The sequence below is a fragment of the Delphinus delphis genome, chromosome 20 (assembly GCF_949987515.2).
Source record: "Delphinus delphis chromosome 20, mDelDel1.2, whole genome shotgun sequence".
Taxonomy (NCBI): Eukaryota; Metazoa; Chordata; class Mammalia; order Artiodactyla; family Delphinidae; genus Delphinus; species Delphinus delphis.
Genome location: NC_082702.1, coordinates 40,995,735 through 41,023,343, shown reverse-complemented (window position 1 = coordinate 41,023,343; position 27,609 = coordinate 40,995,735). Strand labels below are relative to the sequence as shown.

The 27,609-nt window shown below is 38.2% G+C and overlaps 1 protein-coding gene across 3 annotated transcripts in view; it reads right to left on the bottom strand.

Moving 5' to 3' along the window:
• Positions 1–27,609, bottom strand: part of NFATC3 (nuclear factor of activated T cells 3) — a 133,721-nt gene that overhangs the window by 105,395 nt on the left and 717 nt on the right. The window lies entirely within an intron of this gene.

Below are 27,609 nucleotides of genomic sequence, written 5' to 3'. Positions count from 1 at the left end.
AAAGATACTACAAAAAAAGAAAATTATAGACCAATATCACTGATGAATATAGATGCAAAAATCCTCAACAAAATACTAGCAAACAGAATCCAACAACACATTAAAAGGATTATACACCATGATCAAGTGGGATTCATCCTAGGGATGCAAGGATTCTTCGATATACATAAATCAATCAATGCGATACACCGTATTAACAAACTGAAGAATAAAAACCATATGATCATCTCAATAGATGCAGAAAAATCTTTTGACAAAATTCAACACCCATTTATGATAAAAACTCTCCAGAAAGCAGGCAAAGAGGGAACCTACCTCAACATAATAAAGGCCATATACGACAAACCCACAGCAAACATCATTCTCAATGGTGAAAAACTGAAAGCACTTCCTCTAAAATCAGGAACAAGACAAGGATGTCCACTCTCACCACTATTATTCAACATAGTTTTGGAAGTCCTAGCCATGGCAATCAGAGAAGAAAAAGAAATAAAAGGAATACAGATTGGAAAAGAAGAAGTAAAACTGTCACTGTTTGCAGATGACATGATACTATACATACAGAATCCTAAAGATGCCACCAGAAAACTACTAGAGCTAATCAATGAATTCGGTAAAGTTGCAGGATACAAAATTAATGCACAGAAATCTCTTGCATTCCTATACACTAATGATGAAAAATTTGAAAGAGAAATTAAGGAAACACTCCCATTTACCACTGCAACAAAAAGAATAAAATACTTAGAAATAAACCTACCTAGGGAGACAAAAGACCTGTATGCAGAAAACTATAAGACACTTATGAAAGAAATTAAAGATGATACCAACAGATGGAGAGATATACCATGTTCTTGGATTGGAAGAATCAATATTGTGAAAATGACTATACTACCCAAAGCAATCTACAGATTCAATGCAATCCCTATCAAATTACCAATGGCATTTTTTACGGAACTAGAACAAAAAATCTTAAAATTTGTATGGAGACACAAAAGACCCCAAATAGCCAAAGCAGTATTGAGGGGAAAAACACGGACGGGGAGGAATCAGATTCCCTGACTTCAGACTATACTACAAAGTTACAGTAATCAAGACAATAGGGTGCTGGCACAAAAACAGAAACACAGATTAATGGAACAAGATAGAAAGCCCAGAGATAAACCCACGCACCTATGGTCAACTAATCTATGACAAAGGAGGCAAGGATATACAATAGAGAAAAGACAGTCTCTTCAATAAGTGGTGCTGGGAAAACTGGACAGCTACATGTAAAAGAATGAAATTAGAACACTCCCTAACACCACACACAAAAATAAACTCAATATGGATTCGAGACCTAAACGTAAGACCAGACACTATAAAACTCTTAGAGGAAAACACAGGAACAACACTCTCTGACATAAATCACAGCAAGATCTTTTTTGATCCACCTCCTAGAGTAATGGAAACAAAAACAAAAATAAACAAATGGGACCTAATGAAACTTAAAAGCTTTTGCACAGCAAAGGAAACCATAAACAAGACGAAAAGACAACCCTCAGAATGGGAGAAAATATTTGCAAACAAGTCAATGGACAACGGATTCATCTCCAAAATATATGAAGAGCTCATGCAGCTCAATGTTAAAGAAACAAACAACCCAGTCCAAAAATGGGCAGAAGACCTAAATAGACATTTCTCCAAAGAAGACATACAGATGGCCAAGAAGCACATGAAAAGCTGCTCAACATCACTAATTATTAGAGAAATGCAAATCAAAACTACAATGAGGTATCACCTCACACCAGTTAGAATGGGCATCATCAGAAAATCTACAAACAACAAATGCTGGAGAGGGTGTGGAGAAAAGGGAACCCTCTTGCACTGTTGGTGGGAATGTAAATTGATACAGCCACTATGGAGAAGAGTATGGAGGTTCCTTAAAAAACTAAAAATAGAATTACCATATGATCTAGCAATCCCACTACTGGGCATATACCCAGAGAAAACCATAATTCAAAAAGACGCATGCACCCCAATGTTCACTGCAGCACTATTTACAATAGCCAGGTCATGGAAGCAATGTAAATGCCCATCAACAGACAAATGGATAAATAAGTTGTGGTACATATATACGATGGTATATTACTCAGCCATAAAAAGGAATGAAATTGGGTCATTTGTTGAGACATGGATGGATCTAGAGACTGTCATACAGAGTGAAGTAAGTCAGAATGAGAAAAACAAATATCGTATATTAACGAATGTATGTGGAACCCAGAAAAATGGTTGAAAAGATGAACCAGTTTGCAGGGCCGACGTTGAGACACAGATGTAGAGAACAAACGTATGTACACCAAGGGGGGAAAGCCGCGGTGGGGTACGGATGTTGGTGTGATGAATTGGGTGATTGGGATTGACATGTATACACTGATGTGTATTAAATTGATGACTAATAAGAACCTGCTGTATAAAAAAATAAATAAAATTAAATTAAAAATTTAAAAAAAAAAAGATACCATCAATATGGACTTCCCTGGAGGCTCAGTGGGTAAGAATCCGCCTGCCAACAGGTTCGATCCCTGGTCCAGGAAGATCACATATGCCACAGAGCAACTAAGCCCGTGTGCCAAAACTACTAAGCCTGCTCTATAGAGCCCGAGAGCCACAACTACTGAGCCTGCATGCCACAACTACTGAAGCCCGCGCACCTAGAGCCCATGCTCCACAACAAGAGAAGCCACTGCAATAAGAAGCCCACACACCACAGTGAAGAGTAGCCCCTCCTTGCCACAACTAGAGAAAGCCCACACACAGCAACGAAGACCCAACACAGCCAAAAATAAAAATAAATTAATTAATTTTTTAAAAATGGGCAAAGGACTTGAATAGACATTTCTCCAAAGAAGATACATAAATTGCCAACAAGCACATGAAAATACGTTCAACATCATTGGTCATTAAGAAAATGCAAATCAAAACCACAATGATACCACTTCAGACCCACTAGAATGGCTTCAATTTTAAAACAAAAATAAACAAAAAGAAAAGGAAAGAAAAAACAAACAAAAAACCCGTAGAAAATAACAAGTGTTGTGTTGGTGAGGATGTGGAAAAACAGGAATCCTTATAATGGTTGTGGCCAAGTAAAATGGTGCAGATGCTAAGGAAAACAATTTGACATTGCCTTAAAAAGTTAAACATAAAATTACCACAGGACCCAGCAATTCTACCTCTAGGTATATACCCAAGAGAATGCAAATATATGTCTTCAAAGAAGCTTTGACACAAATATTTACAGCAACATTACTCATAATAGCCATAAGGTAGAAACAATAAAAATGATCATCAATGAATGAATAGGGCAGCAAATTATGGTGCATACATACAATGGAATAATGTTCAACCATAAAAAAAGCGAAGTATTAACAGATGCTACAACCTAGATGAACCTGGAAAACATTATGCTAAGGAAAAGAAGCCAGACAAAAAAGGTCACATACTGTATGATGTCTTTTATATGATATTTCTAGAATAGGCAAAAGCAGATTAGAGGTTACTGAGGATGGAGGGGGAGGAGGAAATGGGGAGTGATTACTTAATGCATATCAGGTATTTTTTTTTTTTTTTTTTTTTTGTAGTACGCGGGCCTCTCACTGTTGTGGCCTCTCCCGTTGTGGAGCACAGGCTCCGGACGCGCAGGCTCAGCGGCCATGGCTCACGGGCCTAGCCGCTCCGCGGCATGTGGGATCTTCCCGGACCGGGGCACGAACCCGCGTCCCCTGCATCGGCAGGCGGACTCTCAACCACTGCGCCACCAGGGAAGCCCCATATCAGGTATTTTAAAGAGGTGATGAAAAAGTTTTGAAACTAGAGAGAGCTGACAGTTGCACAATACTGTAAATAAACTAAACACCACTTTAACTGTATTCTTTAAAATGGTTAAGTGTGTTATGTAAATTTCACCTCACTAAAAAACAAAAACAAACTGAAAGAACTTCCACACAGAGAACTGAAAACACACATTTACCCATTCCCTACTGAAACTCCACTAAAGGATAGTAAAAGAATTTTTTTTTTTTAAGAATGTAAACTCACAAGAACAAAAAGAACAGCAGATGAAACCATGGCAACAGAACTTCTAGAAGCTGGAATGCAGGACACATGGTAACTAATTTAGCACCTGAAAAAGCTAAAACTTAAGCCAACAGTGAAAAGAAAACTTATTTCCAAAGAACTCCAAACACTCAGGAAATGCACTACCAGGTACTTTTGGAAGTAGAGGTGAAGGCAAAGCTGTAAACAAGACATGCACAAAGTTTGTTTATTTAGTGAGTCACTAACCACCTCCCCAATTTCCCACACCTCCTAACTCTGCATTGCTGGATGACTGTCCCTCTAGGCAGAAGACTAGAGATTTTCTGAATAGGTAAAACAGGTTAACTGAGAGCCAGGGTAACCATACTGAAAACAGACTGATGAACTAAAAGTCTCTCTAAAACTTGTATATTGAAACCCCCAGCACTTTTCCCTCCCTTGTCACAGTTTAATAATGGACTTATACTCTGCAGACAATAGACTGACATCACAGTTAACCTAGTACAACTCCTACAATGAGGCCTGCAGTTAGCAAGTGCCACTTGTGATCACAGAATTGCCATTAAGATTTTTGTGCCCCGTTTTAAAAAATAAACAGATAACCAAAGATCATTAAAGATCCGAGAAAAGCTTCAACATTAAAGACAGAGGCAAAAAGAGAAGAAAAGAAAGGTGGAGGAAAAAGACTATGCAATAAGATGGAAACCTCAACAATAAAAGCAAAACCTATCCTCAATAACCTCAGAGAAAAAAAGAAGATATTGCAACCCAGAAACAAGAACATGTGCTGACTTAAAAAGATAAGAGCCCGTAGAAATTAAAAATAACAGTGTGCCACAACTACTGAAGCCCACGTGCCTAGAGCCTGTAATCAAGAGAAGCCACCACAATGAGAAGCCCATGCACTGCAATGAAGAGTAGCCCCCGCTCGCCATGACTAGAAAAAGCCCGCGTGCAGCAATGAAGACCCAATGCAGACAAAAATTTAAAAAATAAATAAATTTAAAAGAAAAGAAAGATCAAGTTGAAGAACCTCCTCCAAAGAGTTCAGCAAAGAGACAAAGGAAATGAGAGAGAATATAAGAATTTGTCCAGGAAGTCCCACATTTGAAACTTTAAGTTCCAAAAGAAGAGAGAAGAAAATGAAGAGGAATAAAGGATCACTGAAAGTCCAGCACAATGGGTGAAAACAGATCCATACACATACACCATGAAATTTCAGAATACAAAAGACGAAGAGAAAAACCTAAAAGACTGGGAAGAGAGAAACAGGTTACACATGAAGGATTGAGAATTAGAATGTCATCAGACTTCTCAAAAACAACTCTGGAAGCTGAAGAAAATGGAGAGCAATACCTTCAAAAATTTGAGAAAAAAATTATATCTAATCTAGATTTCTAAAACCAGCCATAATTAAGTGTGAGGAGAGAATAAAGACATTTAAAAATATGTACGGTCTCAAATATTTACCTCCCATTACTTTCCATAAGCTACTGGAGTAAATACTCCACCAAAATGAGTGTGAAGTAACCTAGCAAAAGGAGGACATGTAATACGTATGCAAGACAGGGGAAGAAGGGGAAGAAGCAAGGTGAGGTAGAGGCAGGGTCAAGGAACTACTTTTTCCAGAATAAGCTTTACTGAACAATTTGATTCTTTAAACAAAGGCATGTATAACTTTGACAATACTTGTAATGACTAAAAAAAAAAAAAAAAAAATAGTACTTTGTAAGAAAAATGAGAGTTAACAGCTATTGGCTAAATTCAAAATGATTCAGTAACTCGGAAAGAAAAATTAAAACATTACAAAAAAATGAGTAATAAAAAAGCAAAATTCTGTGTAAAATGAAATTATATTAGCACAGCTAGAGTAGAAAAATAATGCAATAAAGTAGCAAGAGAGGGACTTCCCTGGTGGTCCAGCGGTCAAGACTCCACACTCCCAATGCAGAGGGCCCGGGTTCAATCTCTGGTCAGGGAACTAGATCCCGCATGCTGCAACTAAGAGACGCATGCTGCAACTAAAAAGATCCCACATGCCGCATGCTGCATGCCGCAAATAAGACCCAGCACAGCCAAATAAGTAAATATTTTTTTAAAGAAAAAGCAGCAGCAAGAGAAAGTGAACTAATTTATACCCCAAATTCATTAAGCAGAGGAAATCCACTTCGTTCAAGAACATATTAAGAAGCTAGTACACTGAATGCTAGAATGAATGTGGAATTTCAAACAGGTACTCAATTGCACTGTATCCCACCAAAGCAGAAAGAAAATACTTCCTGAGAAGAGTTTTTAAAAGCAAGGGCCTCCACTGTCTTTAGGTTCTATCATTACTGAAAAATAATAATAAGGAACAGTTGACCAAAGGAATTCTCTCACAAGGGGAAGAAAAAACAGAAGTATCATTTACTTAGCATTACTATGCTTGATTACAGGGAAAAAGTCAATAGCATAGAAATGGGGCTGCAATCATAGCTTAACATCCACACGCTGGAAAAAATAAATAAGGTCATTTATTTAAATTTAGTCATCTATAGAATATGTACTAGTCTGATTTTGTCCAAAAAAAAAAAAAATTGCCAAGGGACTTCCCTGGTGGCACAGTGGTTAAGAATCCACCTGCCAATGCAGGGGACACGGGTTCGAGCCCTGGTCTGGGAAGATCCCACATGCTGCGGAGCAACTAAGCCCATGTGCCACAACTACTGAGGCTGCGCTCTAGAGCCCACGAGCCACAACTACTGAAGCCCATGCGCCTAGAGCCCGAGCTCCGCAACAAGAGAAGCCACTGCAATGAGAAGCCTGTGAACCGCAACGAAAGTAGCCCCTGCTCGCTGCAACTAGAGAAAGCCGACGCACAGCAATGAAGACCCAAAGCAGCCAAAAATAAATAATTAAAAAAAAAAAAAGCGAGAACAATTTTCTCCTAAGATAGCCATTATAGTGTCCTACAAGGAGAAAACAAGAGAAAATTAAATCTACCTAGATTATAATAATAAGCCTTTGAGCCCATCCCATGTGACATTCTCATGAATAGGGCAAGAAATCATGGTAGCAATTAGGTAGATAAATTGTTTTGAAAACAGAGACATGGATATCAGCATTTAGAACTTATCCTTTTCAAGTTACTTATGAATAAACAATATAAAGATATCAAATATATATTCATGTTTCCCAATATTATACCATCTGTATTAATTATACATAATGGCAGGTACTACAGAAGACAATTCAAATGACCATGAGAAGCTGGGGAAAAATCCCTTAAAAGAAGAGAGAAAACAACGAAATGTTCTTATGATGATTCCAACACAAATACAGAACACAGTAAGACCACATTAGATGAAAATTGGGTTGTGTATCATATTTAGGAGATAGCATGGACTAACTCAATAAGCCTGGGGGGCGGGAAATCAAAGGAGAAAAATACAATGGAGAACACTGTCTTTGGAGTCAAATATACCACTTACTAGCTGCCTTACCTTCATTAAGTTAATTAATCTGAGTTTCAATTACCTCATCTGTAAATTGAGGATAATATCTACACTGAAAGTTGTTGTGAGGATTCTAGATAATCTATATCAACACCTATTATCATATCTGGAACAGATATCAAATAAATGTTAGACTTATTATATATAACATTTAACAGAACAGAAACAAGTCTTGGTCTCAATAATCTGCATATTACTATTGACTATAATTTTTAACTCAATGATAAAGTTCCACTACTTAAAAAACTAACAGCAGGGAATTCTCTGATGGTCCAGTGGTTAGGACTACATGCTTTCACTGCCAAGGGCTCAGGTTCAATCCCTGGTCAGGGAACTAAGATCCCACAAGCCACGTGACACAGGCAAAAAAACAAAAAGACTGACAGTTTATTATCAAATAATAATAAAAGCGTAATATGAGGATTTTAAAAGTAGTCCTCTAATAAACCACACCAGTAATTCCTTTACTACAGTGATATGAATACTAATCCTTATGTCTTCAATGAGTGTACAAGAACCACGGTGTCTAGAAAGAAATGTCATGTAATATAATCCCTCCATTTCTCCCAAACCCAGTATTCTCTTTTACATCTTGTTTCTTCTCTTAATCCCTTATTACTCTTCACTTTTCCCCTGGGCTTCAGGCTACAAATAAGGATGACACCTTCCACCCGACTCCTCTCTGCTCTCGATCTCTTAACAGAAGACTCCCTCCCATCCCTATCTCTCAAATTTAAAGTTGGTTCCCTTAAGGACACTGCTTCTCTAGTAGTCATTGTAATGTATGGCTGCCCACCCACCAACTCTCAAATTCATATTCTGGGCCCAAAAGATAGAGTCAACACTCTTTCAACTATTCCTACACACCTCTCCCAGCTTTTGGAACATTTCTTACCAGTTTTTGGAAGGCCCACACCACCCAGCTAAATCACCTTCCACCTGTTATTACCAGTATCTAATGGCCTTTAGGTCACTGGCATCTGACACAGGCTTCCTCAACACTCCATGTCTACTTGATCCTAGGTGTCTTCAACATCCTTGCTCTTCACCCCTCACCTTACTTTAATATCCAACTCCCAGGAACCTAACTTGGACTTTGACATTGCCAGAGCCCATTTAACATCTGTAATCTTAAAACTCAAATTCCATCTCTGAACACTAGCCCTAACTATTCATCACTGTCTTCTCTTATTCCATTATACCCACTGCATTACCTCATCTAGATGCACAGTCTCTGAACCCCTCCCTTTTCTTTCAAACAATCTTTCACCTCCTGGCTTTACTTCCTTCCTTATCTAGTCTGTATCTCAAATTCCATCACTTCAGCTGCCTTCTTCCTGGTAGCTCATTTCCATCCACTCTTTGACCTTCCTTCCATACAGCAAATTTCAGCCCAGAATCAATGCAATCATCTGTCTCCTGTTATTACACCTGAACACTCAAATATTGCTGTGGGGGTAGGGAGAAGAAGATAACAACCATCCAGACTGGTAGAAACACAAATCTTCAAACTGCCTACTGAGCTGAGCCCTGAAGGCCACTCAGTAACGTTTTTGCTTTTTTCTGCTCAGCTCCCTCTCTTATTTTCCATATCCCAAACGTCTAATCTCTTCAGTCATCGTCTCCATAGTGACACCCCATTTAGCAAGGGATCCTGACCCTACTTGACAAAGAGCCAGTATCTCCTATGCCTCAAAAATACATGTATCTATACAAATTCTACCTTTATCCTTTTCATTTCTTCCTTTTTCGTAAGAAAAGTGACTCATCTCAGATATAAAGCTATTCTCTCCACCTATGATCTAATTTCCAGCCCCGAATTCCATCAGCTATCTTCTCTTTCATAACTTCAACCTTCCCCTTCTCTCCTTCTCTCACTGGCTACTTCCTTCAATCTCTCACTTCCTTCAAAAAGCTTCCCTGAGATTTGAGTTCTTTAGGGTCTTGCCCTCCTCCTTCCTCTAAAACACTGGTTTCTCAATAGGGGACAATTTTGCCCCACAGGGAACATTTGACAATGTCTAGAAGCATTTTCGATTGTCACAGCCAGAGGGATACAACTGACATGTGGCGAGTAGGGGCCAGGGATGCTAATGCTGCTAAACATTTTACCCCCTTTTTTTTTGGCCACACTGCGTGGCTTCCAGGATCTTAGTTCCCCAACCAGAGATCGAACCCATGCCCCCTGCAGTGGAAGGGCAAGTCCCAAGCACTGGACAGCCAGGGAATTCCCTCAGCTCCCTTCAAAACAAAGAATTATCTAGTTCAAAATGTCTATAATAGGACTTCCCTTGTGGTGCAGTGGTTAGGACTCTGTGCTCCCAATGCAGGGGGCCAGGGTTCAATCCCTGGTCAGGGAACTAGATCCCACACGCATGCCACAGCTAGGAGTTCACATGCTGAAACTGAGGAGCCTACGTGCCACAACTGAGGAGCCCACCTGCCACAACCAAATAAATAAATAAATATATAAATAAACAAACAAACAAATAATGCCAAAGTTGAGAGAACTTGCTCTAAAAACTAAATTTTTAGAAACAGTAGTGTACTGTCACTGTCTCCACTTCTTCACTTTCCAGTGTATCTGGCTTCAGATACACTGCACCTGCATCAATTGCCTTGAAAAAGCAGGTATTAAACACTCCTCTTTCTTAAAATTCTCTGTTTGAAAGGCAATAATGAAGATGAAAGCAGAAAACAGAGAATAGAGAAAAATTAATGAAACCAAAACGATAATATGAGAAGACCAAGTGAATTAAAAACTTATGTTCACACAAAAACCTGTATGTGACTCTTCACAGAAGATTTATTCATAATTGCCAAATATCAAGAGGAACCAAAATATCTTTCAACAGGTAAATGGACAAACTGTGATACATCCATACAGTGGAATACTTTATAGTGATAAAAAGGAACTAGATATTTATTCATACAATGACACAGATGAATCTTAAATGCATTTTGCAAAGTGAAAGAAACCAGACATAAAGGTAAGAGGAAGTGGGTGAATTTTTAAAATAATGAAACTGTTCTATATGGTATTAGGGTAAGGAATAAATAAGTCTATGCATTTGCCAAAGCCCAAAGAACTATACATCACAAAGAATGAAACTTTAACCTATGAACTTTAAAAAAATCAACGAGGGGGACTTCCCTGGCGGTCCAGTGGTTAAGACTTCGCCTTCCAATGCAGGGGGTGAGGGTTTAATCCCTGGTCGGGGAGCTAAGATCTCACATGCCTTGCGGCCGAAAAACCAAAGCATAAAACAGAACCAGTATTGTAACAAAATTCAAAAAAGACTTTAAAAATGGTCCACATCAAAAAAAATCTTTAAAAATAAAATAAATAGGGCTTCCCTGGTGGCGCAGTGGTTGAGAGTCCGCCTGCCGATGCAGGGGACACGGGTTCGTGCCCCGGTCCGGGAAGATCCCACATGCCGCGGGCCAGCTGGGCCCGTGGGCCATGGCCACTGAGCCTGCGCGCTCCGCGGCGGGAGAGGCCACAGCGGTGAGAGGCCCACGTACCGCAAAAATAATAATAATAATAAATTAAATTAAATTAAATAAATAAAAAATCAACGAGGGGTATGGGGGATTCTAGGATGGAATGCACACCATGTGAAAAGAATGTACTGCTACAAGCATATGATATAATCTCAAACAGTATCCAGAATACCAGAATATATAAAGAACTCTTAAAACTCAACGACAAAAAGACAAACAACTCAATTTAAAAATGGAAGTATTTTTAGGACTTGCATACACATTTCAGCAAAGAAGATGTAAAAATAGCCAGTAAGCACATGAAGATGTTCAACATTGTTAGTCGTTACAGAAATGCAAATCAAAACCACAGTGAGAGACCACAATAGAAAAATAACAAGAATTAGCAAGGATGTGGAGAAACTGGAACTCTTGTACACTGCTGATAGGAATAGAAAATGGTGCAGCTAGTCTGGAAAACAGTTTGGCAGATTCTAAAATTTATATGAAAAGGCAAAAGGTTTAGAATAGCCAAAACAATCTGGAAAAGAACAAAGTTGGAAAAATGACACTATCTGATTTCAAGAGTTACTATAAAGGTACAGAAATGACAGTGCAGTATCTGTAAAGAACAGACACACAACTCAACATAGAACACAGCCAAAAAATAAACTCACACCATCAACTGATTTTTGAAAAAGGTGCAAAGGTAATGCAGTGGAAAAGGATAGCTTTTTCAACAAATGGGGCTGGAAGAACTGGATATCCATATGTAAAAACAATGAACTTGGGTCCATACTTCACACCATACACACAAAAAATTAACTCAAAATAGAACACAGACCTAAATACAATACCCAAAACTATAAAACTCCAAAAGAAAACCTTGGTGAAAATCTCTGTGAACTAAGGTTAAGCAGATTTCTCTTTTTTTTTTTTTTGCAGTTTATTTTATTTTTTGAAAGTTTATATACTTCATTTATAGTTATTATAAAATGTTAGCTATACTCCCCATGTTGTACAATATATACTTGCAGCTGTTTTTCTATTTAGTAGTTTGTACCTCTTAATCCTCTACCTCTTTATTGCCCCTCTTCCTTTCCCTCTCCCCACTGGTAACCACTAGTTTGTTCTCTATGAGTCTGCTTCTTTTTTGTTATACAGGTTAGGCAAAGATTTCTCAGCTGTAACCAAAAGCACAATCCATAAAAGAACAAATTGATAAATCAACTTCATCAAAACTAAAAACCTGTGCAAAAGACACTGTTATTGAAAAGACAAGCCACAGATTAAGAGAAACTCTTTGCAAAGCATATATCTGATAAAGGACTTGTGTCTAAAAAAAGTAAACATTGCTCAACACTCAACAATAAAAAAATTTTTAAAGATGCAAAGACTTCAACAGATGCTTGACCAAAAATGATACACAGATGATAAAAAAAAGATGCTTAATAGTGTTAGTCATTAGGGGAATATCAATTAAAACCATAATGAGATATCGCTACACACACATCAGAATGGCTAAAATAAGAAATGCTGATAATACCAAATGCTGCCTAAGATGCGGAGAAACTGGGTAACCTGTGCACTACAGGTGGGAATGTGAAAGTGTGGCAATTCCTTATAAAACTTAACTCACATATTGCAGGTTGGGCGGCAACTGCACTTTTAGTCATCTATACAAGAGAAATGAAAACTTATATCCACACAAAAATCTACACACAAATGTTCACAGTAACTTTATTCATAACAGCCAATAACAGGAAATAACCAAATGTCCTTCAATGGGTAAAAGGTTAAACAAATTGTAATACATCTGTATCATGGAATACTACTCAGTAATTAAAAGGAACAAATTTAATATACATAACAACTTGGAAGGATCACCAAGGAATTATACTGAGTGGAAAAGCCAATCTCAGAAGGTTAAATAGTACAATATATGACTCAATTTATATAACATTTTTTTAAAATAAAATTATAGAGATAGAGAACAGATTAGTGGTTACCAGGAATTAGAGACTGGGGTAGGGAGGTGGGAGGGAAGTAGGGCGGCTATAAAGGGATTAATGAGATGGAACTTTGTGGTAATGAATAGTTCTGCATCTTGATTGTGGCAGTGGATACACGAACCTACACATGTGATAAAATTGCACAGAACTTACATGGGAAAAGAATCTAAAAAGAGTGGATATATGTATATGTATAACTGATTAACTTTGCTGTACAGCAGAAACTAACACAACATTGTGAATCAATGATACTCCAATAAAAATTAATTTAAAAAAATTTTTTAAATTGTCCAGAACTACACATACACACAGAGAGTGCATGTAAAAATGGTGACAAGTGAATAAGTTTGGTGGATTGTAGCAATGTCATTTTCCTGGTCTTGATATTATACTATAGTTATGCAAGAGTTTATCATTGGGAGAAACTGAGTAAAGGATACCCAGAAACTCCCTCTCTGTATTTTTTGCAACATTCTGTAAATCTACAATTATTTCAATATGAAAAGCTTTTTTCAATAGGCAAAAGACTTAAACAGACACTTCACCAAAAAAGACATACAGATGGCAAAAAAGTACATAAAAAGATGTTCAACAGCATTAGTCATTAGGGAAGTATAAAATAAAACCACAAGGAGATACTACTACACACCTATTAGAATGACTAAAATTAAAAAGACTGACCACACCAAAACATAGGTGAAAATGTGGAAATGTACATTTTCACTGCTAGTAAGGAATGTGAAATGATATATCCACTTTGGAAAACAGTTTATCAGTCTCTCAAAAAGTTAAACATACCTACCACATGATCCAACCATAGGTCCAAGGATAAAGGAAAAATGTGCCCACACAAAGACTTATACATGATGTTCACAGCAGCTTTATTTGTAAGCCAAAACAATCCAAGTCCATCAAGAGGTGAATGGATAAACAAAGTGTGGGATATGCATACAATGGAAACTACTCTCCAATAAGAATGAATGACCTGGGACCTCCCTGGTGATCCAGTGGCTAAGACTCCACGCTCCCAATGCAGGGGGCCCAGGGTTCGATCCCTGGTCAGGGAACTAGATCCCACATGTCTCAACTAAAGATTCTGCATGCCACAACCAAAAAAAAAAAAAAAAAAAAGGATCCTGCATGCCACAACGAAGATCCCGTGTGCCCCAAGTAAGACCCAACGCAAACAAATAAATAAATAATTTTTTTAAAAAAAAATGAATGACCTATTGATAGGCTCATTAACATGGATGAATCTCAAAATTACAATGTCGAAAGAAATTAGACAAAGAAACTATATACTTCATGATTCCATTTGTATTTTTTCTACAGTGATTTCAGTGGTTGTCTGGGAAAAGGGGAAAAGTGTGTGGGTGGGAATGATGACAAAGGACACATGGAAACTTTCAGGGTGATTGATATGTTCACTACCTTTAATGTGATGAAATGTCCATAGATATACATGTGTCAAAACTTGCCAAACTGTACACTTTAAACAAATAGTTTATTATTGAAGGGGATCAGAATATGCTACTCCAAAATATGCAACTTTGGCATAAGGATTATTTGAGTTGAAGTCAATTGAAAAACAGCAAACAGGAAGAACTCTCTGCCCTCTCCCTTTCTGCCCAAAAGCTGGGCATAAATTTCCCTTTATAAAGGTGTTCCTCTCTCCCATACCAGGAAGAGAACTACTCCTATCTGCATAACAAATCTTACAAAACAACCCTTATTTATCACACATTTCCTAGTCACCTACCCACAACTTACACCCCACCAGAAGTCCAAACCCCCTTTTTACTTTGTCTAGTCTCTTCTCCATACTTTATCACTCTTTGGTAAAACAGCATATAAGCCTCCCAGACTTTTCATAGTACCTGGTATATTTTATTAAAATGAATCATCTTTCCCCCTTCCCACCTCCAAATCTGTTTCTCCTATCACAGTTGACCAAAATTAAAAAAACAGAAATAATCCTAGTCTCCTTCCTCTCCTTAGTCAATTGATACCAGTCCTTTTGATTTCTTTCCCCTAAATCTATCTCAGCGTCATTCCCAACTTGCCATCTCCACTCCTCTGCCCATTATCATTTCTCAGAAACAACACTGCTCTTGCCTCCATTCCTACCTTACTCAATCCATTATCCACAGTGTAGCAGAGCACAAATCTGACATTCCTGCCCAGCTTGGAATCCTCTGACAGCTCCCCGTCTTCAATCTAAAATCCAAACTCCTTAATACAGCATAACAGGCTCTCCTTCTCCAGCCACATCTGGATATTATAGCCTGATCTTCAACCTTCCAAAATGAAAGGACCATGCTAACTTGTGTTTTTGGGAGTGGTCATTAATGGGCCTGAAATGTATTTCCTACCCTATCTACCTAAGGCAAATCACTCTACTGGATTCAGGTCAATTGTAACCTCTTCTGTGACCTTTCAAAGTTAAACTCTGTCATTTACGCTCTCAGAGAGCCTTCTCTGTACCTGTATCACTGCTGTATTTAATATACATCCACTCCAATAAACTGAATCATATTCATACATAATAATACTGACACAGTAAGTTTTTCTTTTAATTAATTAATTAATTTGTTTATCTTTGGCTGCATTGGGTCTTTGTTGCTGCGTGCGGGCTTTCTCTAGTTGTGGTGAGCGGGGGCTACCCTTCATTGCGGTGCGCAGGCTTCTCACTGCAGTGGCTTCTCCTGTTGCAGAGCACGGGCTCTAGGCGCACAGGCTTTAGTAGTTGCAGCACGTGGGCTCAGTAGTTGTGGCTCGCAGGCTCTAGAGTGCAGGCTCAGTAGTTGTGGTGCACAGGCTTAGCTGCTCCACGGCACGTGGGATCTTCCCGACCAGGGACAGAACCGTGTCCCCTGCACTGGCAGGCGGATTCTTAACCACTGTGCCACCAGGCAAGTCCCACTGCTACCATTTAAAAATGTCTAGAGCAGGTGGGAGTAACAAGCATCCCTCAAGCGGCCATTCTGAGCCAAAAGCAGAAAATCTAGTCACAGGAACACATGTGTAATTTGTAAACCCTGGCTCAGACATGTTTGAGTCCATGTGCTTCACCATGAATCTTGGTTTTACCAAACGAAAAACTATTTCTGTACTTAAACTCTTCCTGGGAGGAGAGAGGCAAGAGGAATAGTAGCAAGAGCCCAAGTCAGAAAACCTGGGTTCAAATCCCAACCCTTCTGCTTTCTAGATGGTCAAATCTACCGTCATTTCTGCTTCCTCAGGTAAAATGGAAACAGTACCTTCCTCTTCAGGTTATCACGAGACTTAGAAATAATGTATATAAGAATAACTTGCACTTAAATAGGTAGTCAATAATATTGGATTAAATATTTACCTAACAACACACAAAAAAGGAACAGTTACAAACATGATCAAAATTATACACTGTGGGGCTTCCCTGGTGGCACAGTGATTGAGAGTCCGCCTGCCGATGCAGGGGACACGAGTTCGTGCCCCGGTCCGGAAAGATCCCACATGCCGTGGAGCGGCTGGGCCTGTGAGCCATGGCCACTGAGCCTGTGCGTCCGGAGCCTGCGCTCCGCAACAGGAGAGGCCACAACAGTGAGAGGTCCGTGTACCGCAAAAAAAAAAAAAAAAAATTATAGGCTGTGCAAAAACAACTCTAGGATTTTCAAGCAGAAATTAAGCAATTTACTAGAGAAGAACAAAGACTAGAAGCCAGAGATCCTGGGTCTCTGTTTTGTAACTAACTAGTTAAATGACCCTGGGCAAACCATCCTGAACCTCAATTTCCTCTCTTATAAAATGAAAAAATTAAATTAGCCTGAAATTATTCTGCGCCTTTTTTTTTTTTTTTTGCAGTACGCGGGCCTCTCACTGTTGTGGCCTCTCCCATTGCGGAGCACAGGCTCCGGATGCACAGGCTCAGCGGCCATGGCTCACGGACCCAGCCACTCCGCAGCATGTGGGATCTTCCCAGACCGGGGCACGAACCCGTGTCTCCCGCATCGGCAGGCGAACTCTCAACCACTGCGCCACCAGGGAAGCCCTATTCTGTGCTTTTTAAGCAGTGTCACTCAACTAGCAACAGATATGAATTTAGAACCCAGATCTAGTTCAGTACTACCTCAAAATAATGTTTCTAAATTGCCTCACAAAAGAAAAAGACTATGAAATAATATGTGGACGGCAGAGGCAGTTCAAACAAATGGGTAGAAGGAAAGATTTCATGTTAGGACTGAAAAGAGATAAATAAAACTAAAGATGATGAACTTGATACTAATGTACAGAGTAAGGGATATAAAAAAGGTAAAGCACAGGGGACTTCCCTGTTGGTGCAGTGGATAAGAATTTTCCTGCCAATGCAGGGGACATGGGTTCAATCCCTGGTCCGGGAAGACCCCACATGCCATGAAGGAACTAAGCCCGCGACCCACAACTACTGAGCCTGCGTGCTGCAACTACTGAAGCCCACACGCCTAGAGCCCATGCTCCGCAACAAGAGAAGCCACCGCAATGAGAAGCCTGTGCACTGCAACAAAGAGTAGCCGCCCCCGCTCCCTGCAACTAGAGAAAGCCTGCATGCAGCAATGAAGACCCAATGCAGCCCAAAAAAAAAAAAAAAGGTAAAGCACAATGAGGAAAACGAGTGAAGAGGAGGCAGGTTACAGACACAAGGGAGCAGGAATCAAAGATGATCTTAGCTGTGACTTACAAAACTTATTTGGGGGGGTTATAAAGTATGAAGAAAAAACTACACAAATCCAAACAGGAGGTGACCAAGACTTGATTTTCGCCATAGAGCAGAGAAAGGGGAAGATACGACTCATTTTCAGGAAGTGGCATAATTTATCAACCAACTAATCCAATAAAAAGACAGCAATAGGGGCTTCCCTGGTGGTGCAGTGGTTAAGAATCCGCCTGCCAATGCAGGGGACAAGGGTTGGAGCCCTGGTCAAGATCCCACATGCCACGGAGCAACTAAGCCCGTGCACCACAACTACTGAGCCTGAGCTCTACGGCCTCCGAGCCACAACTACTGAAGCCCGCACGCCTAAAGCCCCTGCTCCGCAACAAGAGAAGCCACTGCAATGAAGAGCAGCCCCCGCTCACTGCAACTAGAAAAAGCCCACATGCAGCAACGAAGACCCAATGCAGGCATTAATTAATTAATTAATTAAAAGACAGCAATAAGCTAATTCAATAAAAAATAATTTTTTAACTGAAGTATAGTTGATTTACAATGTTGTGCCAATCTTACAGCAAAGTGACTCAGTTTTACATACGTATATACATTCTTTTTATAACATTCTTTTCCATTATGGTTTATCCCAGGAGATTGGATATAGTTCCCTGTGCTATACAGTAGGATCTTGTTGCTTATCCAGTCTAAATGTAATAGTTTGCGTCTATCAAGCCCAAATTCCCAGTCCATCCCTCTCCCTCCCTGCCTCGACAACCACAATAAAAACTAATTTTAAAAAAATGTATTAAAGAACTACAGACATGGGAAATATGGCTTGACTAACAAGAACTTGTCAATGACCTAATAGTTTTAATATAATCAGAACTATGAAACCATCTCCTAGAGCTCTGGTTTTCAAACTGAAGGTAGTGATCTATTAGTAAGACATGACCAACAATGTTTTAAAATAATGAAAAAGAAAATGTGAGGGTAATGCCAGAGTAAAGGTAAATGCTACTTTACTGAAACTTCTATCTCAGTTTTCTGTGTATAAACATGTATGTGTGTGCTGGCTCAAAACATAAAATGTATTTCTTACTCTGCATCATGGTCTAAAGATTTCAAAACTCTGCATTACAGAAATTTTCAAACATAAAGAAGAACTTCCCTGGTGGCGCAGGGGATAAGCCTCCACGTTCCCAATGCAGAGGGACTGGGTTTGATCCCTGGTCAGGGAACTAGATCCCACATGCATGCCTCAACTAAGAGTTTGCATGCTACAACTAAGAAGCCTTCGAGCCGCAACTAAGAAGCCCACCTGCCACAACTAAGACCTGGTGCAAACAAATAAATAAATGAATAAATATTTTAAAAAGAAAACAAAGTAGAGAGTATAGTATAATGAGTCCCCATACATTTATCATCTACCTTCAATAATTTCTGAATGCCATTCTTTATTGAACAACCTTTACTAAAAGGAAGTAAAAACTCTAAGGAAGTGTTGATGGCAGAGGAAATATCAAGTTTCCTTAAAATGCTTATACAGCAATAAAAAAATTAAAAAGTAACATTTAGATAGAACTTTCTATATTTTCCCCAAAGACTTTCCTTATATAAAGGACAAGGTTAAAACTTGTATTCCTTTAGTATTCAATATGATTCACAAAATGTAAGATATAAATTTCAGATCTTCTTTGCTCTGAAATGTTTACAAATCAAAAGGATTTATATATGTGATATTTTTGTGAATTAATCTCTACTAATTATACAGTAAGATTAAAAATCTAATCTTAAAATTAAGATTGAGTTCTCTAGTTTCATTTCATCATAAATTTAAAAGTTTAAGAGACTGACAATACTTAATAAACATTAGGGGACTTCCCTGGTGGCGCAGTGGTTAAGAATCCTCCTGCCAACGTGGGGGACACGGGTTCGAGCCCTGGTCCGGGAGGATCCCACATGCCGCGGAGCAACTAAGCCCGTGTGCCACAACTAGTGAAGCCTGCGTGCCCTAGAGCCCGTGCTCCACAACAAGAGAAGTCACCGCAATGAGAAGCCCGCGCACCGCAACGAAGAGTAGCCCCAGCTCCCCGCAACCAGAGAAAGTCCACGTGCAGCAACAAAGACCCAACACAGCCAAAAATAAATAAATTAATTTTAAAAAATAAAATAAATAAACATTAGACTGATAGATACAAGCAACATGATCAAACATTAAAAATTTTTTTCAAACATTACAATTTTTTAAAATTTTAAGCCCTTAAATCATTAAACAATAAGTGAATTTATCTGATCCCATATAGTTACTTAGAAAATATTTTAAAAACTAAAAAATACCTACTCAAAAGCACATCACAAGATCAGTTTACTTCCTATTTATGTACACTACTAACATCTCACTACTAATTCTACCCAAAGGGAGAAACGAGTTTTGTAAATCAGACATACCACAACTAGTTTTTATTTTTATTTGTTAAACCAGTTTTCTAAAAAATCACATGCAACAGCAAATTCCATTAACTTCACAATGCTGTTTTTTTTAAGTGCTTATTTTTTCTATCCTAATCTAGAACATTAAAGAGCTTGAGTAGTTTTTTTAATGTCATTCTTAAACTTTTTATTATGGAAATTTAAAAACATACACAAAAGTACAGAGAATACTATAATGCATTCCCATACACCTATCATCTAGCTTCAACAATTTCTGAATGCCATTTTTATTTAAGTCTTTTTTATTTTAAAGTAATACTGAAAAATACTTACATTTAAATATAACTCACAGGACTTCCCTGGTGGTGCAGTGGTTAAGAATCTGCCTGCCAATGCAGGGGACGCAGGTTCGAGCCCTGGTCCGGGAGGATCCCACATGCCACGGAGTGACTGAGCCCGTGCACCACAACTACTGAGCCTGCACTCTAGAGCCTGCAAGCCACAACTACTGAGCCCACGTGCCACAACTACTGAAGCCCGCGCGCCTAGAGCCTGCGCTCCACAACAAGAGAAGCCACCGCAGTGAGAAGCCCACGCACCACAACAAAGAGTAGCCCCCGCTCTCTGCAACTAGAGAAAAGCCCGCACGCAGCAACGAAGACCCAACAGAGCCAAAAATAAATAAATAAATTTAAAATAAATAAATAAATGAAACTCACAAACTGTCCATTAAAGTGTTCTGGCCAATGATGGAAAAAAATGTTTTTCGAAATATTTTTACATGTGATATAAATCAACATTATTGAAAAAAGTTATAATTTCAAAGCTCACATAATCCTACCTATTTTCTAATTAAACAGCAAAGCTGATGAAAATTTAATATAAAATTAAGAAATATAAAAATTTTAAGACACTGAAAACGTATTTTAAAATATTCAAAATCTCACCTGCTTCTGAAACATAAGACATATGGAAACTGTACATTTTGTAGGAAAATGAAGCCTTCAAGTTACTTCTCCAGTGTACCTGAGACTTTCAGGCTTTCATAAAGATGTATTTCCCTTACACACAGGAATACCAATATGTTAACTAGAAATGTCCCAACGATTAAATGTCAGCTATCAATTCACAGACAATTCATACAACATCCTGCTTAAATATTACAGGTCTAATTTTTCCTCTCTTCTCAAGTTTACCGAATTCAGGCAAACAGGTGAGAGTCATGCAATATAATTATATAAACATTACCAGAAATGCTGAAATATATGCAGACTCATGCTATGTTTGAGCTAAAATTATGGCTGTTAAAAAAGCTTGCTACTGCTTGTGACTCTCCTAAGCCTCCCCGAACAAACTCACTCCTCTTAAATTCCACTGTTACTTGAACCTCATATGGCATGCCTGGGCAAATTTGATGACTTGGATTTTGTTTTAGAAGCCAGGCTTACTGCCAAGTCTGCTGTGTCTACTCCCCTGACCCACCAGGACAGCTTTAGACAACACCTCCCTTATTTATGTTACTGCTGTGAGCAGTCAAACTACTGCTTACTATCAAATGAGGCTCAACCTACTCAGGTTTCCTAACTCTCAGGAGTAATGCAATTGACTTCAATATATTCTGGCTTTCTCAACCCCACCTCTTACTTAAAATAAAACATCACCATATTGAATCACCAACTACTCAATACTAAGAAGGAAAGTAAAGGGCGTTAAACTTCACAATCAATAACACAACTCATTATCTTCTCTTAAAATATTCCATTTTATATATTAGTATTTTATTTATTACTTTTTCTGAAGAACAACAAACTCCACAATTTCTAACCAAAAATGTCCTCATGATCACACTTCATTGAAAAAATAAATACAGAGCAAGACACAAAAGCAGAGTTTGGGATATACTTCAATAAAAATACAGTAATTTTAGGTGAGGTTTACTGGTTGCCACAGAAAGGCAAGTCATAATAAGAAGTTGATTCTACAATATACCTTAAGTTAATATCTCAAATGCCCTTAAATACTTAAGATTCAGGCCTTACTAGACCCCCACAATTTCTTAGCAACGTACATAATGCCAACTTTTAATTTTCATATCATCTAATAAAACTACAGTATTACCTCTGCTAATAGTTTAGAATATATGCCAAAATATCCCTTCTGTATTGGCAAATGGGAAAATCTAAGAAAGCACAGGTATAGCAATGTTCTTACAATGATAAAGTTTTAACAAAACAATATGACATTGAAATTTTTTCCTCAATTTTTCCCCATACTCACTAAAACACATTTATTCACTAATCTCCATCACAAAATTCTGCTAATACCCTTAGGAGCATCCTCTACCCCTATCAGGAAAAGTGTCAAGGAAACAGAATATTATATTATTCTTCCAAGTGAAATGGTGAAATGTTTATCACTGACTCAATCACTTATATATTCTCACTGCATTCGAGTCTTAAAAAAAAGCTGACCTATGGTGTGAAAGTAAGGTTCAGCAGTAATCAAATCTTCCTTTAAGTATCTAATGCGCCGTGCAAACACACCATTAATTTCTACAGGAAACCATACAAGCAACTTCTCTTTTTTCATACTGATTTAAATAGCCAATTATACTTAGTATGGTTAGCAAATTAACCATCCTTCACACCATACTTAGTAACAACTTAATTCAAGAAAGTAGAAAAATGTAATTAAAAGCAAGTGACCTTCAGTACTTATGTTTAGTAAGATATGAGAAAGAAGGTAACATTGAAAATAGAATTAAGAGGAAAAAATAAAAATATCTAAGACAAATATTCCAACTCATCTAAGAAAGGTTTAAAAGACAGGATCTCTCATCTGCCCCTACTCTCTAAATGTTTTAGTTTAGTATAGGAAAAAGGTCTAGGAAATAGGAGGAAATAAAAAATCATCTATCGTCAGTTTTTGTGTGCTTTTAAAAAAATGTTAACCACCATCACTTAATGAGTACCACTGGGCCAAGGACTGTGCTAAGAGCTTTAAATATATTAGCTCATTTAAAACAAGATAAAACAAAACCACTGAGTATAAATTATCAATAAAAATCAAAAAATGAGAAAATGAAATTATCTAAAAGACAGTAAATTATGAAGAACAGAATCAGATGTCCAAGCACTAAACAAAGTAGAACACTACAGATTAAAGATTAGGACAATGATCTAGAAAAAGTTCCTCAACTTCATTTTTTAAATTTTTATTTTAAATTTTTTTCCTCAACTTTATGTGAAAAAGGTGTATACTAAACTGGTATCTGATAAAACTACACTTATCATAAAGTAACTTTCTTACAAAAATACATATTGTATCTAAGATATTTCTCCCCTTTCAAAAAGCAGCAGGAGATAAGACATAGCACACCCTCCTCCCAGTGACTCTCATTCAGGACAAGAAAGTCAATGTTTAGTAATGAACAAACTCTGAGAATGAAACTTTGAATTTGAAACATAAAGATTATTACAACATCAAACTAAATTAGAGATATACAATCAATACACTAAAATAGAGCACCAGAAACTGCCCTTTATAATGGCAAAATATAATGGCAAATAATATTAATGAAATACATTAACACCAATTTTATATTCTCTATTTCCTATTGAGGTAGCTCTTCATTTTGAAACTAGGTATTAAGTAAAAGAAATGTAAATATAGTATTTTGATTCATTATTAACTGGAAAAAAATCAAAGTTAACACTGTCCTTTTTAAAAAAAAAAGCTAAAGACTAGGATCTTAAACTTTCTTTAATGGAAAAATCTCAAAACACCTTGGTAAGCAATAAACTTAAAAAGTCAGTTACTGGCGATGTATGTTTATGTATAGCTCATTCACTTTGTTATACAGCAGAAACTAACACACCACTGTAAAGCAATTATACTGCAATAAAGATGTTAAAAAAAAGTCACAACAGGGCTTCCTCCCTAGTGGCCGTGGAGTGGCTGGGCCCGTGAGCCATGGCCGCTGAGCCTGCATGTCCAGAGCCTGTGCTCCGCAACGGGAGAGGCCACAACAGCGAGAGACCCACGTACCACAAAAAAAAAAAAAAAAAAAGTCACAACATATTGAACTTATCAAGTGTCAAATCATCTAATTTGTACTTTAACAAGCTTGCTTAGGATATTCACTAAATTCAGCCCCTTGGCTTGTTCTCAGTCTCCACCCACTATCACCCCCACCTCCAAATATTTTTCAAAAACCTTCTGTATGGAAATTTAGATGTGATACAAGTACTCTTAAGCCTTGAGAGAGAAGGAAAACCTGCAGCCCAAAATTACCAAGATCTGCTGTCTTACGGAATTGACCAATAAAAGTCAAAGAACTGAAACAAGTCTCATAAACTTCCCCTACCACCAAAAAACAACAAAAAAACCGTTAAGGACTGACTCAAAACTTAAGTGGTACTTTTTCATTAACTGAACAAATACTGGTTGCCTACTATGTTAAACGCACTGTGCTAGGCATCTATGAACAAGATACAGACATTATCAATGCCCTCATGGAATGTTCTGCTTCAGTGAGGAAGAGAATTCAGAAACAAGTAAACTCACTGATATGACCCAATACTGATCTGAATCCTAGTAAGCAATTTTACTCTCATGGCCCGCTTTACTTCATCTTACCATCCTAAATGTAGGTCAGTTAATCCACTGAGTTCCTTCAAACTACACACTCATAATTATGCATAGTAAAATGAAATCAGGGACTTCCCTGGTGGCACAGTGGCTGAGAATCCGCCTGCCAATGCAGGGGACACAGGTTTGATCCCTGGTCCCAGAAGATCCCACAAGCGGCGGAGCAACTAAGCCAGTGCGCCACAACTACTGAGCCTGCGCTCTAGAGCCCACGAGCCACAACTACTGAGCCCGAGTGGCCACAACTACCGAAGCCCATGCACCTACAGCCCGTGCTCCACAACAGAAGCTACCGCAATGAGAAGCCTGCCAAAAATAAAACAATAAATTTTTTAAAAAAGAAATGGATTTATTTAAAAAATGAAATTAATCTTGTGGACAAATAACTTTGAAACCTTAGTTTTGAATAGCACATCCTTTTCAATAGAATTTAAAAATTAGCTGCTAGGTATTCATAGCAGCACTATTTACAATAGCCTAAAGGTAGAAACAGCTCATGTCCTGTCCATCTATGGATGAATAAACAAATTGGAGTATATATACAATAGAACGTGATTCCGTCATTAAAAAAGAATGACCGGGCTTCCCTGGTGGCGCAGTGGTTGAGAGTCCGCCTGCCGATGCAGGGGACACGGGTTCGTGCCCCGGTCCGGGAAGATCCCACATGCCGCGGAACGGCTGGGCCCGTGAGCCATGGCTGCTGAGTCTGCGCGTCCGCAGCCTGTGCTCCACAACGGAAGAGGCCACAACGGTGAGATGCCCGCGTACCGAAAAAAAAAAAAAAAAAAGAATGACGTACTGCGATGTTCTACAGCATGGATGAACCACAAAAACACTATGCTAAGTGAAAGAAGCCAGACACAAAAGGTCACATATGTATGATTCCATTTACATGAAATATCCAGAATAGGTAAATCCATAGAGACAGATCCCAGATTAGAGATTCGGCTGCCAGGGACCTGAAGGGGAAAAGGGAGAATGAGGAGCAACTGCTTAGTAGGTTTTGGGTTTCCTTTTGGGGTGATGAAAATGTGTTGAAATTAGATGTGGTGACTGCACAACACTGGGAATGCACTAAATGCCACTGAATCATTCAATTAAAAATGGTTTATGTCATGTGTATTTCAACCTAATTTTTTTTAATTTACAAAAAACAGCTACTAGAGGAGATATGAAGATGTATGTATATGTATAGCTGATTCACTTTGTTATACAGCAGAAACTAACACACCACTGTAAAGCAATTATACTCCAATAAAGATGTTAAAAAAAAAACAGACTGCTTTAAAGTGGACTTTTTGTCACAAATAAAACTGCTCAAGTTTAACTTTGGGAAAATCAGTTGTAAATCAAGTTTCAAACCTTAACTCCTCTAGACCCATTTAATATCAAAATGTTTTTTTTACGGGTTTTATGGCAAAAATCATTCCTTAAATAGCTGTATTCATAGCATTTAAATGTTATTTAATGTTTTGGACGTACATACAACTCCTACTTGATGATAATTCTTTATTACTCATATGTTTGGTTAACATCTTTATTGATCATATATTTGGTATTTAATGTGCTCTAATCAAGTTTGTGCCCAATAAAGGTTTGCTGACATCATCAACTGTTTATCTTCTTTATAATGAAAATACTCATTCAAACAAGATTTTATTTTGTTAAATCCCCATAATTTAAGTACAATTCAATGCAACCTTCTCTACCAATGCCACTTTCCCCCCGTTTCTACCTCTATTATAAGCTGCACCACCATTCAGTCAGCCTAGTAGCACAGTTATTTGGGTTATGTGCCCCCCATTCCATTTCCCAAGCTCCTTGAGGTGCCTCAGTTCTTTCTGCATCCATCATAACACTACCTAACACTACCTTGAGCATAATAGGTGCTCAAATGATGTCAGTGGAATTGAAAAAAACGCAGCCAACAAATAACTACTGTAAATTATTTACTATGTTGAGAAAGACATCTAACATATAAAGACTAATAGGGCTGATAATACAATACAAATATTTCCCAGAGAATCCTTATGCCATACGTTCAGATATGTTTTTCAGTGCAACCCTACAGAACAGTCTATTGAACATCAATATGAACATAAAGTAATTCACCTAACACCGGAAAAAATAAAAGGGGATTAGTCTTATCCATCTCCCTTTTGAAGTTCACCTGCATAAGTAATAAGGAAACTGAACTTAATGAACCACAGTATTCCAAACCAGGTCACAGGAGAGTCCCCAACCATTCTGTTCCTATTTCCTGATTGGTCTGACCTCCAAACATTATGGTGCCCAGCTTTTCACGCTCTCCTTTAAAACCCAACTCATGATCTCCTTTAAAACATCTTCCGAGGTGAGCTTTTTCTTAAAAACTGACTTCCAGAACTTTCTAGGAAAATTACAAACACGGCACCCCACTTTTAAATATCTTCCGAAAGACTTAGCTCAAAAAATAAGAAACCCAGTTTTCGGAAAAGTCCCGTTATAGTTACACTTCGAATTAAATGTGGGCCATTAACATGCACAAGTGGAAGTTAACACTACAGCGTAACTCTCCTAGCAGAGTAGGTTTAAACAGACATGTGCACGAATTTTAGAGAGCTCCTGCACTTTCAGAATGCGCATCTTTCAAATGAAGATTGCTTTTAAAACCTAGAATAGATGAAAAACCAAACCTGCTTACACTTCACAGGGACATTTCCTCCGCACCACGCTGGCAAAGCAGCAAACCAGAGGCCACCTGGGCAGCGACCCCGACCCTCGGCCTCCAAACCCCGGCGTCCACTGGCCAGGCGTC